Genomic DNA, 18,141 nt, shown 5'->3' with positions numbered 1-18,141 from the left:
CTTCATCACTTGCTGTTTCAATCATAAAACCCTCAAGATTGATATATATTTCTTCTAGTAATTTATTTTATTCACAGCAATCAACCCGTGAACATTAATGATGCTGCATTGAAAAGAGGCATTTTTTTCCTCTAAAACCTTTCCCTAAAAAGACTACCTGAAAAATTCTATAATCACTAGAAGAAATTATTTGTGAACATTTTTTAAGGCTAAAACAAAAATAAGTTGGACAATGTGTAAATTTTAGTAGACTTTTGAAAGTCCTGTATTTTTAACAGGAAAAAAGAAGCTTGTCTTTCACATCAAGGGTTTGGCCTACTATACCATTTTGACCTTTGTTTATCACTTGCGCAGGTAATGTCATGGTCAAACATGTTCATTTTTCCAAATGCTTAAAAGCAACTTCAAAACATTTGCATAGTAAATGTGTTTTTTTTATTGCTATGCTACATTCCACAAAATTAAATTAAAAAGAACCTGATTCTTTTTGCTGAGCTGCTTTATTACCAGTTAAAAAGTTTTCTCTAGAACATAAAAAAGAAAAGAAACTACAGCCCTACACCAGTGTCTGTGAGTAAGTACTCATGTCGCATTGCTGACTAACAACAATGGCAGACAATACCCCAGTTTCAGAATTGAAAAGTGTATTTCCTATAGTCCAGCTCAAAGTAAAGTGACAAAGGTTTTTTTTTTTTATATATATTGTAGGTTATGCTGAAAAAGTTAGAATGCTCTCATTCTTTCTCCCAAATAATTACTTAATGAGGCAACAATCTTATAAATTACCTCCAGTTAAGGTTTCTCACAATGCAAGAACAGAAGCCTTAAACCTTCGATTAGTAGTAATCAAGTTTTAACTTCCATTGAAGCTTTGATGAAGAAAGTACTCAAAACGAATGTTTGGAAACAGAATAAAAGTTGAATTTAGGATTCACAAATAATGAGATTTCAGAAGGATTATCTATACTCAATTAGTGTATTTTAATTAAACACATTCTTATTTTTAATTAAGCATTCTGTAAATTTATTGCTTCCACACTTTTTGTGTCTTTATAAAACCCATGTGTGTGTTGGTAAGCTACCATCAACCAAGTAGTATGTTTTGTGCTTAAATATAAACAAAGATGATAATCCATACATATGTGAAATGGCTTATATGTTTTATTTAATCAAATAAAATTAGTAATTTGGTGCTCTGTACAGTAGTCTGAAATGGATTCTTTGGGTTTTTTATTTGTTTGTATGTTTTTTAATATTTTGACTTAAGAAAAGCACTGATTTTGATTCAAAAGAGAACTATGGAAGATTTTCTGCTTTTTTTACTTACTTTTTGTTTTTGTCTTTAAAAGTATATTTACTTTTTATCCTTATGATGGTTTAGCTTGCATGTGTGTGTGTATGTATGTATGTATGTATGTATGTATGTATGTATGTATACATGTTCCTGGTGCTCACAAAAGCCAAAGAGTGTGTAGATCCCTTGGAACTGGAATTACAGAGGCTTGAAAGCAGTCATGTAGGGTTGGAAAATGAATTCAGGTCCTCTGGAATTGTGACTATTCTTAACTGTGGAGATATCAAATTCCAGTCTGAAGTGGGTCCTGATGAATTCTAATAGTGACTATATTCCTGAGTTATTTTCATCATGGGTAGGTGTTATATTAACTATTAACATTACATTTCTTATCTAATTATTACCATAAGTCCACAGATAAACATGTTATTCTTCATATCTTGCTATTGAGAAAAAATGGTATTAATAATTTGTCTCAAGTTGTATGGCCAGTAAAAGTTGCTGCTAACTACTATAGTAGAATAGTATACAGGGCAGACAAAATAATCTTTTCAGAGTTATTAATGTTTATCAATGACCTACACAATTTCTATATATCTTAAGTAATATTTTGGATTGATAATAAGGACACTGGAAATTATATTAATAATGGAAGAGTTACACACTGAGCATGACCTTTGGAGTGAGAGATTAATAACCTAAACTCTAAGCTGTGCAGATCACGGTTAATATAAAAACAAAAATAGTTATTTCTGAAAATATTAAAGGTTCCGAATGTCATGAATTCATTACTTATCCTCCCAGAAAAAAAATATTAGTCAGGAAAGGAGACATATGTTCCTGAATCTACTATGATGGTGGACATGAGATCAGGGAGATCTCATGTTTGAACTTTGCCTTGGCTACACAATGTGTTTTGAGACCAAATTACAATAAAGAGTAAGAGCCTCTCTCTAAAAGTATTTTAGAAGACTAATTAAATATGCATACTCAAGAATGTGAAAATCTGCAACATATAATTTCTACTGTATTTGTCTGATAAAAGGACATCGATAATTAGCAAAGAGAATAGCTTATGACTTTTGCAGTTCTTATGCCACGTCTTCATATTACTTGTGTTTTGAATATGACCACTATATCCTATAGGATCTAAGCTGTGCCTTTATAATTATACCATCCAGATTAAGTGGTATGGGGTAATCCTATAGTAAAAAAATAATTTTATAAGTTGTCCTAACAAACGAGAATAGTGAACTTCTAGTTTAAGCAATTATTATAGTAACTTTTTAAAAAAAAACTCAAAAATAGTAATCACATTAACAGGATAGTATAAATAATTTTCCCCAAACAAGATTAGGTTATAGTAAGTCCTGTTATATACTAATTAAAAACACAGATAAAAAGTTCCCAAAAATTATTAGACATCTAAGCCTATAAAAGTATATCATCATAATGCAGTCTTTTACTATGGCTAGGTTGACTTAAAAATCTATCTATAAAAATGTAGAAAACTGAAATTTAAACTGATGTCTATATTGGTGGGTCTCATACTATTATAATTAAATATGAAGATAGTTGAAAAGGAAAAGGGTTATTTAGGTCACGGATTTGGACATTCAAATCAAAAATCAAACATTGTTATTTGGTTGGACGTCTGGCCAAACCTTTTCATCATCTACACATCAGGAGGAGATCCATTCATACCTTAGTAGTTCCTAAAAGGTTCCCAAAAATATTAGCATATATTTGAGATAAAAGCAAGTAGTAACACAATTGAAGAAAATTTAATATAATACTTTACAAGAACTTTTTAAAAAGAAATACAACATTCTAGTTGGGCAGTGGTGGCACGTGCCTTTAATCCCAGAACTCTGGAGGTAGAGGCAAGTGAATCTCTGGGAGTTTGAGGCCAGCCTGGTTTATAAGAGCTAGTCCCAGGTCAGGTTCCAAAGCTATCGAAAAACCCTGTCTTCAAAAAGCAAAATCAAACCAAACCAAACCAAACCAAAACAACAACAACAACAACAAAATACAACATTCCATATTTTCAGCTACAATTGTAAAGGTCTTGATCATTCTCTATCTTATTTTTAAAAGCAGGTCTGCTACTGAACTTATAGTTCACAGATTCATTCAACTAGATTGACTGGCCAGAAAGCCTCAGTGATTCACAAGTTTTGGCCACACAATTCTGGAATTAATATGAAGTTCATTATGAACTGATATCTATTGTGTATGACTTGGTCTTGCAATCATGAACAATCATGAACATAAAACAACCATGGCTACTAACCCAAGACATGTTGCCCCTACATCCAACAAAAGCTCAATGGGAAAAGATGCTTGTTCAAAAGCCTGATGACCAGAATTTAATCTCTGGGAATAGAACCACAGCATGAAAAGAGATATTGAATCTTTTAAGTTGTCTTCTGATGCCCAATGTTATACTTAGGTATGCATGAAACACATGCATACATATGTGCAAACACACACACACAAGGTTGTATAGATCAAGAGAAGATGAGTGAGATAGAGACAGTGAAAGATAGTAGATGAATAAATGTTACAGAAGTTTCATCCCTACTGGCTAGCTTTCAGAGTTTTGGAACATGCCATATACTATGCACTGTATAGGAGCTAAAATAACTTGACCCCTTGTAGGCAGTGCTAATTGGACATATTGCAGTGGTTCTTAACCTTCCTACTGTTAAGATCCTTTAATAGAGTCTTCATGTTGTGGTGACTACCAACAATAAAATTAAAATTACTTTCTCTGTTGTTTTATAATAGTAATTTTGCTACTGTTATGGATTATTATGTATATATATATATATATATATATATATATATATATATATATATATGTTTTCCTATGGTTTTAGGTTACCCCTGTAAAAGGGCTGCTTGGTCCCAAAAGGGATAATGACGCACATGTTAAAAAAACTACTGATTTAATTAGTTAAAAAAAGAAGTAATCCATTTGTGATCATGGTGTAGACTGAGGGTATAATTGATTCTTCCTTTCAATCTATTCTAATAATTAGGAATAGCCAATCTCCATTTGATTTTTACTACAACATAAATCATAGAACATCCTTCTGCAAGGGACCCAGAGCTGCTGTATTTGCCAAGGACTCAGGTAGACTAATTTTGTTCTCTCCTCCATTGTGTTCTTCGCAGGCTACTTTTGGATTTGCCACTTTCTACTAGCCTGAGCTCTTTCTCCAAATTCACTTCCATCACCTTAAGACTTGGCCTCCTGCCCAATACCAAGATCCCCCCCTAGCTCTTTCCTACCTCTCTGTTGCTACTTCCAGCCATTTCCCCTATGTATCTTTGTTCCTCTGTTATTCCCTCCAAACCCACAGAACTAGTCACCATCAAAGACCTATAGCTACCTTGTATAGTTGGGACCAGACCAGTTCCTTACCAGAGATACTATGGCCACCACACTTGGATAAGACCCAACCTCTACAGAAGCAGAAGCAGAGCAAACCCCAGAGCACTGAGTGGACCTCCAGGAACATGGATGGACAAATGGAGTGATTGGACCCATGGCACTGACTGCACCATGAGGAGCAACCATCTGAGCCTTGGATCCACTGGCACCTAGAAGATTGATCACCAGAGTAACAGACAGCCCCAAATATACCAATTAGAGGAAAAGATGGGTAGACAAGATAAGAATACACACAACTGATATTAGTGAAACTAGTGACCATACAGCAGCAAGACTTGAACCACCAAATATAGATGATCTGAAGAAAATGATGTTAAAAAATAACTTTAGGAGAATGTTTGAGACCCTTAAAGAGGAAATGAAATATTCCCTCAAAGAAATAGAGAAAAGACAAACAAAAATTGGAAGACATCAACAAATCCCATAAAGAAAAACAAGAAAAAGTAATCAAACATATGAAACAAACCATTCAAGACATAAAAACTGAAATAGAGACAATAAAGAAAGCATAAGTCAAGGTAATTGTAGAAACATAAATCATCAGGAACCAAAAAAGCAAGCATAAACAGCAAATACAAAAGATGGAAGAGAGAATCTCAAGTGCTGAAGATGCAATAGGGGAAATAGACTCATCAGTCAAAGAAAACATTAAATCTAACAAAATAGGGACACAAAATATTCAAGAAATATGGGACACCATGAAAAGACCAATCTAAGAATAATAGGTATAGAAGAAGGAGAAGTTCAACTCACAAGGAGAGAATATATATATATATATATATATATATATATATATATAACAAAATCATAGAAGAAAACTTTCCCAACCTAAAGAAAGATATGCCTATGAAGATACAAGAAGCTTACAGAACACCAAATAGACTGAATCAAAAAAAAATACCTTTGCCAAATAATAATCAAAACTGCACATACAGAATAAAGAAATAATATTAGGAACTGCAAAAGAAATAGGCCAAGTAATATACAAAAACAGACTTTTCAGAATTATACCTGACATCTAAATGGAGACAATGAAAACCAGGAGGTCCTGGTTAAGCATTATGCAAACATTAAGAATGGGATGCCAGCCCAAACTACTATATCCAGCAAAACTTTCAATAACCATTAGAGGACACAACAAGATATTCTGTGACAAAAACAAATTTAATCAATGCCTAGTCCAACAGTCATACACTCATACGCAAAGTACTAGAAAGAAAACGCCAACACAAGGAAGTTGGTTACAAAAAAAAAAAAAAAAAAGAGACAATTGATGATATCACAGCAGCAGATCCTAAAAAGGGAAAAACACATGAAATAACATTATCAACAACAAAAACTAAATTAACAGGAGATAACAATCATGGGCCATTAATATCCCTTAATGTAAATGGACTCAACTCGCCTATAAAAAGGCATAGGCTAACAGACTGGATATGAAAACAGATTCAATTCTTCTGCTGCATACAAGAAATACACCTCAAACTCAAAGGAAGACATTGCCTCAGAGGAAAGGGTTTGAAAAAATTTTTCCAATTAAATGGACCTAAAAAACAATCTGGTGTAGCTAGCCTAATATATAACAAAATATCCTTCAAAGTAAAATCAATCAAACAAGACAAAGAAGTGCATTTCATATTAGTTAAAGAGAAAAATCCATCAAGAGGAAATTTCAATACTGAACATCTATGCCCCGAATACAAAGGGTACCCTCATATGTAAAAGAAATACTTTTAAAGCTTAAATCACACTTTAAACCCCACACACTAATAGTAGGAGACTTCCACACTCCACTCTCACCACTGGACATATTTGTCAGACAGAATATTAAAAGAGAAATAAAGGAAATAACAGATGTTATGATTCAAATGGACCTAACAGACATCTATAGAACATTCCATCCAAACATAAAAGAATGTATCTTCTTCTCAGCATGTCACGGAACCTTCTCTAAAATTGACCACATACTAAGAACAAAAAAGCAAACCTCAGAAGATACATAAAAATTGGAATAACCCAATGTATCCTATCAGATCACCATGGTTCAAAATTAGAATTCAACAGCAACACTAATTCCAAGAAGTCCACAAACACATGTAAATTAAGCAATGCTCACCTGAAGCATCAATGGCTCAAGGAAGAAATAAAAGGAGACATTAAATCTTCCTAATATTCAATGAAGATGACCACACAACATACCCAAATTTATGGGACACAATGAAAACAGTGTTAGGAGGAAAGTACATAGTAGCACTAAATGCCTAAATAAAGATTCTGGGAAAATCCCATACTAGTGAATTAACAGAACATTTGAAAACTTTAGAACAAAAAGAAGCAAACTCACCATGAGAACTAGATGGCAGAAAATAATCAAACTGAGAGCTGAAATCAACACAATAGAAACAAAGAAAATAATACAAAGAATCAATGAGACAAGGAGTTAACTTTTTGAGAAAATCAACAATTAGACAAACCTTTATATAAACTAACTAAAAGGCAGAGAGCGAATATTCAAATTAACAAAAACAGAAATGAAAACAGGGATATAACAACAGACAAACAGGAAATCCAGAGAATCATCAGGTCATATTTTGAAAACCTGTACTCCACAAAATTGGAAAGTTAAAGGAAATAAACAACTTTCTGGGTATATATCACTTACCAAAATTAAATCAAGACCAGATAGGCCAATTAAATAGAACTATAACTGCTAGAGAAATAGAAACAGTCATCAAAAGTCTTCCAACAAAAAAGACCCAGGGCAAGATGGTATCAGCTCAGAATTCTACAAAATTTTCAAAGAAGATTAAATACCAATACTCCTCAAATTGTTCCACACAATAGAAACAGAAAGAACATGGCCAAACTCTTTTTATGAGGCTACAATTACCCTGATACCCAAACCACATAAAGACATCACTAAGAAAGAGAATTACAGACCAATCTCACACATGAAGATTGATGCAAAAATGCTAAGTAAAACAATGGCAAAACAAATCCAAGAACACATCAGAAACATCATCCACCATGATCAAGTCAGCTTCATCCCATAGGTGCAGGGATGGTTCAACATACAAAAATCTGTCAATGTAATCCACCATACAAACAAGCTAAAAAATAAAAACCACATGATCATCTCATTAGATTCTGAAAAAGCTTTTGGCAAAATACAAGATCCCTTCATGATGAAGGTCTTGGAGGGAACAGGGATACAAGGAACATACCTAAACATAATGAAGGCAATCTACAACAAGCCAACAGCCAACATCAAACTAAATGGAGAGAACTCCCACCGATCCCACTGAAATTGGGAACAAGAGAAGGTTCTCCACTCTCTCCATATCTATCTAATATAGTTCTTCAAGTCCTAGCTACAGCAATAAGAAAACAAAAGGAGACCAAGGGGATACAAATTGGAAAAGGAGTCAAACTCTCACTATTTGCTCATGATATCATAGTTTTTACAAGTGACCCACAAAATTCCACCAATAAACTTATACAATTCATAAATAATTTCTTACTGAAAGTAATGTAGTAATATAAAAGATTAGCTTAAAAAATCAGTAGCTCTCTTTTACACAGATGATAAATGGGCTGAGAAAGAAATCAGAGAAACACCACCCTTTGCAATAGCCACAAATAGCATAAAATATCTTGGAGTAACTAACCAAACAAGTGGAAGACTTGTATGATGAAAACTTTAAGTCTTTGAAGAAAGAAATTAAAGAAGACACCAGAAAGTGGAAAGATCTCCCATGCTCTTGGGTAGGTAGAATTAACAAACTTAAAATGCAGTCTTACCAAAAACAATCTACAGATTCAATGCAATACCCATAAAAATTCCAGCAAAATTCTTCACAGACCTCAAAAGAACAATACTCAACTTCATATGGAAAACAAAAACCAAGAATAGCCAAAATAATTCTGTACAATAAAAGAACTTCTAGAGGCATGACAATCCCTGACTTCAACTCTACTACAGAGCTACAGTACTGAAAACAGCCTGGTATTGTCATAAGAACAGACAGGAGGACCGATGGAACTGAATTGAATACACAAATATTAATCCACACACCTATGAACACCTGATTTTTGACAAAGAAGCAAAATATATCAAATGGAAAAAAGGAAGCATATTTAACAAATGGCGACGGCTTAACTGGATATCAACATGTAGAAGAATGAAAATAGACCCATATCTATCACCATGCACAAAACTTAAGTCCAAATGGATCAAAGACCTCAACATAAATCCAGCCACACTGAAGCTCATAGAAGAGAAAGTGGGAAGTAAACTTGAATGCACTGGCACAGGAGACCACTTCCTAAATATAACCCCAGTAGCACAAACACTGAGAGAAACAATAAATGGGACCTCCTGAAACTGAAAAGCTTCTGTAAAGCAAAGATCATGGTCAACAAGACAAAATGACTTCCTACTGAATGGGAAAAGATCTTCACCTACCAAACATCAGAAAGAAGTCTGATGTCCAAAATATACAAAGAACTCAAAATACTGGTCATCAAAAGAAAAATTAATCCAATAAAAAAATGGAGTACAGACCTGAACAGAAAACTCTCAGATGAATCTTAATGAGCTGAAAGACATTTAAGAAAATTTTCAACATCCTTAGTCATCAGAAAAATGTAAATCAAAACAACTCTGAGGTTCCATCTTACACTGTAAGAAAGGCCAAGATCAAAAACATTGATGACAACATGCTGGTGGGACTGCAAGCTGGTACATCAGTTTTGGATATCAGTATGGTGATTTCTCAGAAAATTAGGAAACAACCTTCCTCAAGACGCCGCAAAACCACTTTTAGGTATATATACAAAGGATGCTCAATCGTGCCACAAGGACTAGCTCTCAACTACATTCATAGTGGTACTGTTTGTCATAGTCGGAACCTGGAAATAACATAAATGTCCCTCCACCAGAGTATGGATAAGGAAAAATGTTGTACATTTACACAGTGGAGTACCACACAGCAGAAAAAAATAATGACATCTTGAAATTTGCAGGCAAATGGATGGAGCTAGAAAACATCATTTTGAGTGAGGTAACCCAGACCTAGAAAAACAATTGTCACATGAACTCACTCATAAGTGGTTTTTAAACATAAAGCAAAGAAATCTAGCCTACAAATCACTATACCGGAGTACTTAGATAACAATGAGAACCCTAAGAGAGACATTCATGGATCGGATCTACAGGGGAAGCAAAATAAGAAAAGATCTCCTGAGTAAATTGGCAACATGGGAGCCATGAGAGAGGGTTAAAGAGGAGGGAAGAGGCAGGGAGGAGAGCAGAGAAAAATGTAGAGCTCAATAAAAAGAAACATTACTATACAGCTAAAATTGCTTATTGATCCTAACATAGGGTTAGTGTGTGAGTTGAATACCCCACTCTCACCAACAGAAATGTCATCCTGGCAAAAACTAAACAGACAGCAATGGAAGTTAAATAACATTGTAAATTAAGTGGACCCAGCAGATATTTAGAGAACATTCTACCCTAATACTAAAGAATATGTTTTTTATTATGTTAGTGATATTTCTCCAAAACAGACTACCGGTTTCAACCAATATAAGAAAATTGAAATAACATTCTGCATCCATTATGATTTAAAGGCAGAAATCAACAAAACAAAAATGGCAGAAAGTATACAGACTAGTGGAGGCAGAACAATTCACTGCTGCATAAAATTCACAAAATTATGTCAAAAAGTAAAGAAAATGGTAAATGAACCTATTTTAGAATGGAATGAAAATGAAAATACAACACTAACAAACTTATGGTACACAATGAAGGCAGTTATAAGAGTCAAGTACATAGCATTAAGGGTCTATGTAAAAAAAATGAGCTCTTTCCTACGAATCACTTAACAACACACTTAAAAGCTTAAAAAAAAAAGAAATATTATCCCAAAAGAGCAAATGTAAAGAAATAAACTATTTTAATGCTGCTAAAATCAATAAACTATAAACAACAACAACAATACAAAAATATAAATGAAATGAAATATTGGTTCTTTGAGAAAACAGCAAGGCTGCCAAATCCTTAGTGTAATTAACCAAAAGATGGAGAGAGAGAATAAAAGTTATTAAGATTAGATATTAAAGAGGATACATTACAGTTGAGAATGAGTAAATCCAGAGAAATTTGAGGATATATTTTAAAAGTTTATATCCTAACACACAGGGAAACATAAAACAAACAGATGTATTTCATGATGTTTACAGCTTATCAAAACTAAATCAAGATGAAACAAGCCATGTAAACAGATTTTAATATTCCAATCATATAGACACTGATCATAAAATATAAACCACCAAAACAACAGTTTCATATGGATTCAGCAAAGAATTATATAAGACTTTAAGAGGACTAATTCCAATAATATTGATAATCTTCAAATTATTATACAAAATGAAAAATGAAGGAATAATTTTAAATCTGTGTTACAAAGTTCAAATTAACCTGATGTCAATATAACACAAAGACTCAACAACAATAAAGAGAAAAAATATAGACCAATATCCCATCTAAACAAAGATACAAATATCCTTCCTAAATTAAGTACAACCAAAATTTAAGAATTAAATGGATCACCACAATCAAGCTAGCTTCTCCTAGGAATGATTCAATGATATTAAATCAGATAAACAAATGAAAAGACAAAAAAAATAAAAACTACAAGCAGAAAGAATGCTTTTTACAAAACCTACAACCTCTCTTGTTGAAAGGCCTGCAGAGACTATGGATACAAAACAATACTGAAATATAATAAAGGCAATTTGCAACAGCTCCTCAGCCAACATTATTTTAAATGGAGGGCAACTAAGCGTATTTCCACTAACATTTGGAACTAGACAAGGATGTCCATTTTCTCCATACCTACCAGAATTATTAAATCTATTATTTGAAGTCTTAAAAGAAAACTAACAAGATCAAGTAGATACAAACCAGAAAGGAAAAAGTCAAAATATCCTTATTTTCAGATCATATCATTTTATATATATATAAAAGGTTTCTAACAAAACTTCTATGGCTTATAAGCCCTTAAGCAAGAGTATAAAGTCAACACATAAAAATCAGGAGCCTCCTGATATACAAATTACAAACATACTGAGAAAGAATTATAGAAAGACTACCTTTCACAATAGCTTCAAAAACATTTTAGGATAAATCTAACAAAGCAAGGAAAATAATTCTACAATAAAAATTTAAATCATTAAGGAAGACTTTGAAAAGACACCAGAAGATTAAAAGACTCCCATGTTCTTGTGGTTCAGTGGAGTTAAATTAGTATTGTGAAGGTAATCCTTCCACCAAAAGCAATCTACAAATACAATTCAATCTTAATCAAATTTCTAACACAGTTATTCTCAGAAATTAAAAAATCAATATTAAACCTGATATGGTAATACAAACAAATAAGCCACGCACACCCCCCCCCAAAAAAAACAAAAAAAAGTGACAACAAAAACACAGGATAGCTAAAACTACCCTTAATGATAATAATAAAAGAACAGCTAGAGATACCACTACTACAGACTTCACGTTATATTATATAACCACAGTAACATAAGCTGCATGTATTGGCATAAAAATAGACATGTTGATTACTAGAATAGAACTGAAAATTTGGGTTTAATTTCACACACCTACAGATGCCCAAGTTTTGAAAAAGAAGCTCAAAATACATACTGGAGAAAGGACAGCATCTTCAACAGATGGTGCTGCTTTATCTGGGTCCTACATGTAGAATAATGAAAATAGATCCATATCTATCACCTTGCTGAAACTCAGTATCAAAAGAATTTAGGATTAGCACAAAACCAGATATCTTGAATCTGATTGAGGACCAGTTAGAAACTAAGTTTTAACTCATTGGCATAGGGAAGGACTTTCTGAGCAGGAACCTGAAAAAATAGGAATTAAGACCAACAATTAATAAAATGGACCTCATAAAATTAAAAAGTTTCTTTAAAAGACACCAATGTCCAACAAATTGGCATCCTGTATATTAAAAATTCAATCAATAATAAGTCTGACAAAGAGTTATTTATCTGCCATACACACTACTGTAGGCACTATATTTGTGAATGTGCATGTTTTACGTGTAGTGAAATGACTTAGAAGATTGTAGTTCCTCATCCTAAATATTTTAAATATAAATATTACTTAGTTATAATTCATTTACTATAAAATTTACCCCATTTAATGTACACCAAGGTACATTATACTCAAATGTTATACAATAATTTGTTATTAAATTTATAAGCTTTATATCTTGGACAAGACCTCCATTTCCATTTCAATTGGACAATCACAAATGGAAATAAAATAAAGAGTTTGACAAATAACCAAAAAGAATTCTTATATGTTAGAGAACTCAGTTCCCAAAAAGATATAGACTTAGGAAACTTGAAAAATTCTCTTTCCAGGCTAGAGACCCATGTTGACTCCCTCATAAACATAACCCTACAGAACTGGGAATAATTTGCGTAGTTTTTAGGAGAAACCTGGTGTTTCTATGGCAATCATTAAAGGATAATTAGGTAATGCACTGCCATGGCCAGAAAAAAGCATTCATCTATGTATGTAATAATAAATTATTATGAGTTATTTTAATGTCCATTTCTCAGAATAATTGCATGATTTACTCTAGTGCTTATGCTCTGTCTCACCAAATGTTCTTGGCCCCACTAACAATGCAAAGCATAGGTTACATATCACATAGTGTATCTCAGATGCCAAAAAAGTAGTTGGTTACTCTCAAAGCACCAATGGACATATCTTGGCAGGCTTGTTATTAGTCTAGATTCCTAAGTTTTTATACAGACAAGTACTTTTCTTCCACAGTAGCATAGATAATTCTTTCCAACACTATGAAATATAGCCAATAAGAATGAAATTTTAAAGTAATAACTTTATTTATCTCTGTTCATTGACACCAGTATATGCTGTCTGGTAACAGGGTCTTTCCTATAGTGTAATTAGGAATAATAGCAATTGCCTGTAAGCCTTGGAATGTATGGGATCTCATTGCCCAAAAATCTATAAGAAGTAACCCATTCCTGCCATTATTTTATATTTTATATTCTTATGTGCCACCTCATTCATTTAATGAATAAGCTTCATTAAACCTAATATATATATACTGTCCCTATATCCTGGCAATTGTGCATAGGGCAGCAATTAAAATGGAAGAGCAAGAATGTCTATATTGGGATACTTATATCCTTCATATATGCCCATGAGTGGTCTAGCTGGATCTATTCGTAACTTTTAATGGACCCTACAATCTTTTCTATAGTAGCTGCTGCACCAGTGTGTATCTTTACCATTAATAATTAAGTGGAATAAGTGTTTCCTATGCCCAAATCCATACTAACTCTCTCTCTCTCTCTCTCTCTCTCTCTCTCTCACATACATACAGAGAAGTAACCCATTCCTGCTATTATTTTATATTTTATATTCTTATGTGCCACCTCCTTCATTTAATGAATAAGCTTCATTAAACCTAATATATATACTGTCCCTATATCTCTCACATACATACATACAGAGAGAGAGAGAGAGAGAGAGAGAAACACACAAACTTATGCACCTCTGAGTAGTTTTATTTATTTTTATTTTTTTCTCTTTATTTTATTCTTTTTTAATTAAGATTCTGCCTCCTCCCCGTTTCCCATTTCCCTCCCCCTCCTCCCACACATCACCCCCTCTCCCCACTCCTTTCTCCCTCTCCCCACTTCTCTCCCCCTCCCCCCACTCCATTCCTCCTCCCTCTTGAGTCTGAAGAGCAGTCCAAATTCCCTGCCCTGCTGGAAGTCCAAGGTCCTCCCACTTCTATCTAGGTCCAGGAAGGTGAGCATCCAAACAGTCTAGGCTCCCATAAAGCTAGTTCATGTATTAGGATCGAAACTTAGTGCCATTGTCCTTGGCTTCTCATCAGCCTTCATTGTCCGCCATGTTCAGAGAGTCCGGTTTCATACCATGCTTATTCAGTCCCAGTCCAGCTGGCCTTGGTGAGCTCCTAATTGATCAGTTCCACTGCCACAGTGGGTGGGTGCACCCCTCGTGGTCCTGACTTCCTTGCTCATGTTCTCCCTCCTTCTGTTCCTCATTTGGACCTTAAGAGCTCAAACTGTTGCTCCAAATTGGGTCTTTGTCTCTATCTCAATCAATTGCCAGATGAAGGTTCTAAGGTGATATGCAAGATATTCATCAGTATGGCTATAGGATAGGGTCATTTCAGGTTCCCTCTCCTCAGTTGCCCAAGGTACTAGCTGGGGACATCTCCCTGGACACCTGCGAGCCCCACTAGAGTCAAGTCTCTTGCCAACCCTAAGATGACTCCCTTAATTAGGATATATATTTCTCTGCTCCTGTATCCACCCTTCCTTTATCCCAACCATCCCATTCCCCCAAGCTCCCCCATCCTCCCCTTCTCATGTTTCTCACCCCATTTACCCTTAGCCCCATGATGGTGGGAATGCAAACTTGTGCAACCACTTTGGAAATCAGTGTGGCGATTTCTCAGGAAATTTGGGGTCAACCTACCCCAAGATCCAGTAATACCACTCTCGGGAATATACACAAGAGATGTCCTATTATATGACAAAAGCATTTGTTCAACTATCTTCATAGCAGCATTGTTTGTAATAGCCAGTACCTGAAAACAACCTAGATGCCCTTCAACGGAAGAATGGATGAAGAATGTGTGGAATATATACATATTAGAGTACTACTCAGTGGTAAAAAACAATGACATCATGAATTTTGCATGCAAATGGATGGAAATAGAAAACACTATCCTGAGTGAGGTATCCCAGACCCAAAAAGAGGAACATGGGATGTACTCACTCATAATTGGTTTCTACCCATAAATAAAGGACATTGAGCATATAATTTGTGATTCTAGAGAAGCTAAATAAGAAGGTGAACCCAAAGAAAAACACATAGTTATCTGCCTGGATAGGGGATGTAGACAAGATTGCCGGGCAGAAACTGGGAACTTGGCAGTGAGGTGGCATGGGGCTAAGGGTAAATGGGGTGAGAAACTCTGAGTAGTTTTAATTTGCAATTTGCAATATAACCAAGGGCTAAGATGGTATCTATTTTATTTTTTAATGTTTTATAGTCATTTGTATTTTATCTTTTGAGAAGTATATTTCCTTGAGACATTTTTTAAAATTTATTTTTCTTTTTTAATTTTTATTTTTTTAATTAATTTTTTATAAAAATATCAATCCAAATTCCCACTCCATTCCCTCCTCCCATTCTCTCCACACATCCTTCCACCCTACCCCCCTCTAATCCTAAGAGAGCGTAAGGCTTTTTGCTTTGTGGAAAGTTCAAGGCCCTCACTACAATATCTAGGCTGAGCAGGGTATATATCCAAAGAGAATAGTATCTCAAAAAGCCAGTACATGCAGTAGAGATAAAGCCCAGTGCTGATGGAGGAAGGTCATTGGTTAAATAATAAAGAAACTGCCTTGGCCCATTTATAGGCCAGCCCTTAGGTGGGTGGAGTAAACAGAACAGAATGCTGGGAGAAAGAAGCCGAGTAAGGAGTCGCCATGATTCTCCCACTCCAGACAGACGCAGGTTAAGATCTTTTCTGGTAAGCCAGCTCGTGGTACTACACAGAATATTAAAAATGGGTTAGATCAATATGTAAGAGCTAGCCAATAAGAGGCCGGAACTAATGGGCCAGGCAGTGTTTAAAAGAATACAGTTTCCGTATAATTATTTGGGGGCATAAGCTAGCCATGTGGGCGGCCGGGTGCCGGGGACACTGCGCCCATGTTCCCAAATATGGTTTATAAATGTTCTTTTACATTTAAAGGGGGATATGATATAGATGTGACTAATTTGCATTGGTATGGATTTTAAGGTCAATTTTGTTATATGTATATGCATATTTCTAATCTTGATTAAGGTATTGTGATTGTATAGTTCATTTAAAAATGTAATGTATATAGGTTGTTAATGGATAATCATCAATAATTGTCAAGCTTTTAGTCATGTTAGTTAGATTTTCTAGATGTGCATAGATATATTTCAGCTAGGGATATATATTTCAGTTGGATAGGCATTCTTCATATCTTTCAAAGACTGCAGAATATGGCATTTAATGTTTTAATAACTTAGAGCTTTTCATGATAATGAGACACATCTGCTCCTGGCAGCACCAATCTACTTCAAGAGGAAGATGGGCACCGAAGAGGCTCCTTATGGAGTTTGATAGCCATTTGGGCAAAAAACTGCTCTTGCATAGACTGATACATAAACTGGATGCAAAGAACCCACAGAGAGAGGACTGCTGAACTTGCCTAAAGGTGAGATGGTCTTTCGGGGTTCCTGACTCATGAAAGAGTCTGCGAGACATTCTGCAGGACACAGCAAAAAGTGACTAAACTGTCTTTAAAATTTCCTGCTTGATGAAAATGTCTGCTGGATACTATGGGCCTAAAGGCTAAAGATGGATGCCCCAACAATACAAAAGAACTTTGGGTGACTATCCAAACAATGAGATGTCTATGTCATTTCTAGAGTTTTGGACCTCTTGTTTGCTTAGGTAATATTATATCCTTCTGGAGTCTTTGATGGAGTTAAAGAATGGTTAGTTATAGTTATAGTTTTCCTTAGTTATGATAAAAGATAAAATAGATATAAATATTATAATTGTAATTCTTACTTGATAACCATTTTGTTATATGTAATTTTACTATGTTAAAGTTAAAGCCTTTCTTTTTTGTTTAAAAAAAAAAGGGGAAATGATGGAGGAAGGTCATTGGTTAAATAATAAAGAAACTGCCTTGGCCCATTTATAGGCCAGCCCTTAGGTGGGTGGAGTAAACAGAACAGAATGCTGGGAGAAAGAAGCCGAGTAAGGAGTCGCCATGATTCTCCCACTCCAGACAGACGCAGGTTAAGATCTTTCCTGGTAAGCCAGCTCGTGGTACTACACAGAATATTAAAAATGGGTTAGATCAATATGTAAGAGCTAGCCAATAAGAGGCTGGAACTAATGGGCCAGGCAGTGTTTAAAAGAATACAGTTTCCGTATAATTATTTGGGGGCATAAGCTAGCCATGTGGGCGGCCGGGTGCCGGGGACGCAGCCCCGCCGCTCTTATTTCAACACAGTGCCATTGCTAATGGGCTTCCAGTCTGCCACAGCCATCCAACTGTCAGCCACACTCACAGTGACTAGTTTGTCACTATGCTTGTTCCTTCTCAGTCCATCTGAATTTGGTGAGCTTTCATTAGCTCATGTAAACTGTTTTAGTGAATGAACACTTCATAGTCCCAACCTCTTTGATCATATCATATTCTCATTCCTTCTACTCTTCATTTGGACCTTCAG

Source organism: Chionomys nivalis, chromosome 1 (genome assembly GCF_950005125.1).
Source record: "Chionomys nivalis chromosome 1, mChiNiv1.1, whole genome shotgun sequence".
NCBI lineage: Eukaryota > Metazoa > Chordata > Mammalia > Rodentia > Cricetidae > Chionomys > Chionomys nivalis.
Note: the sequence above shows the minus strand (reverse complement) of the source record.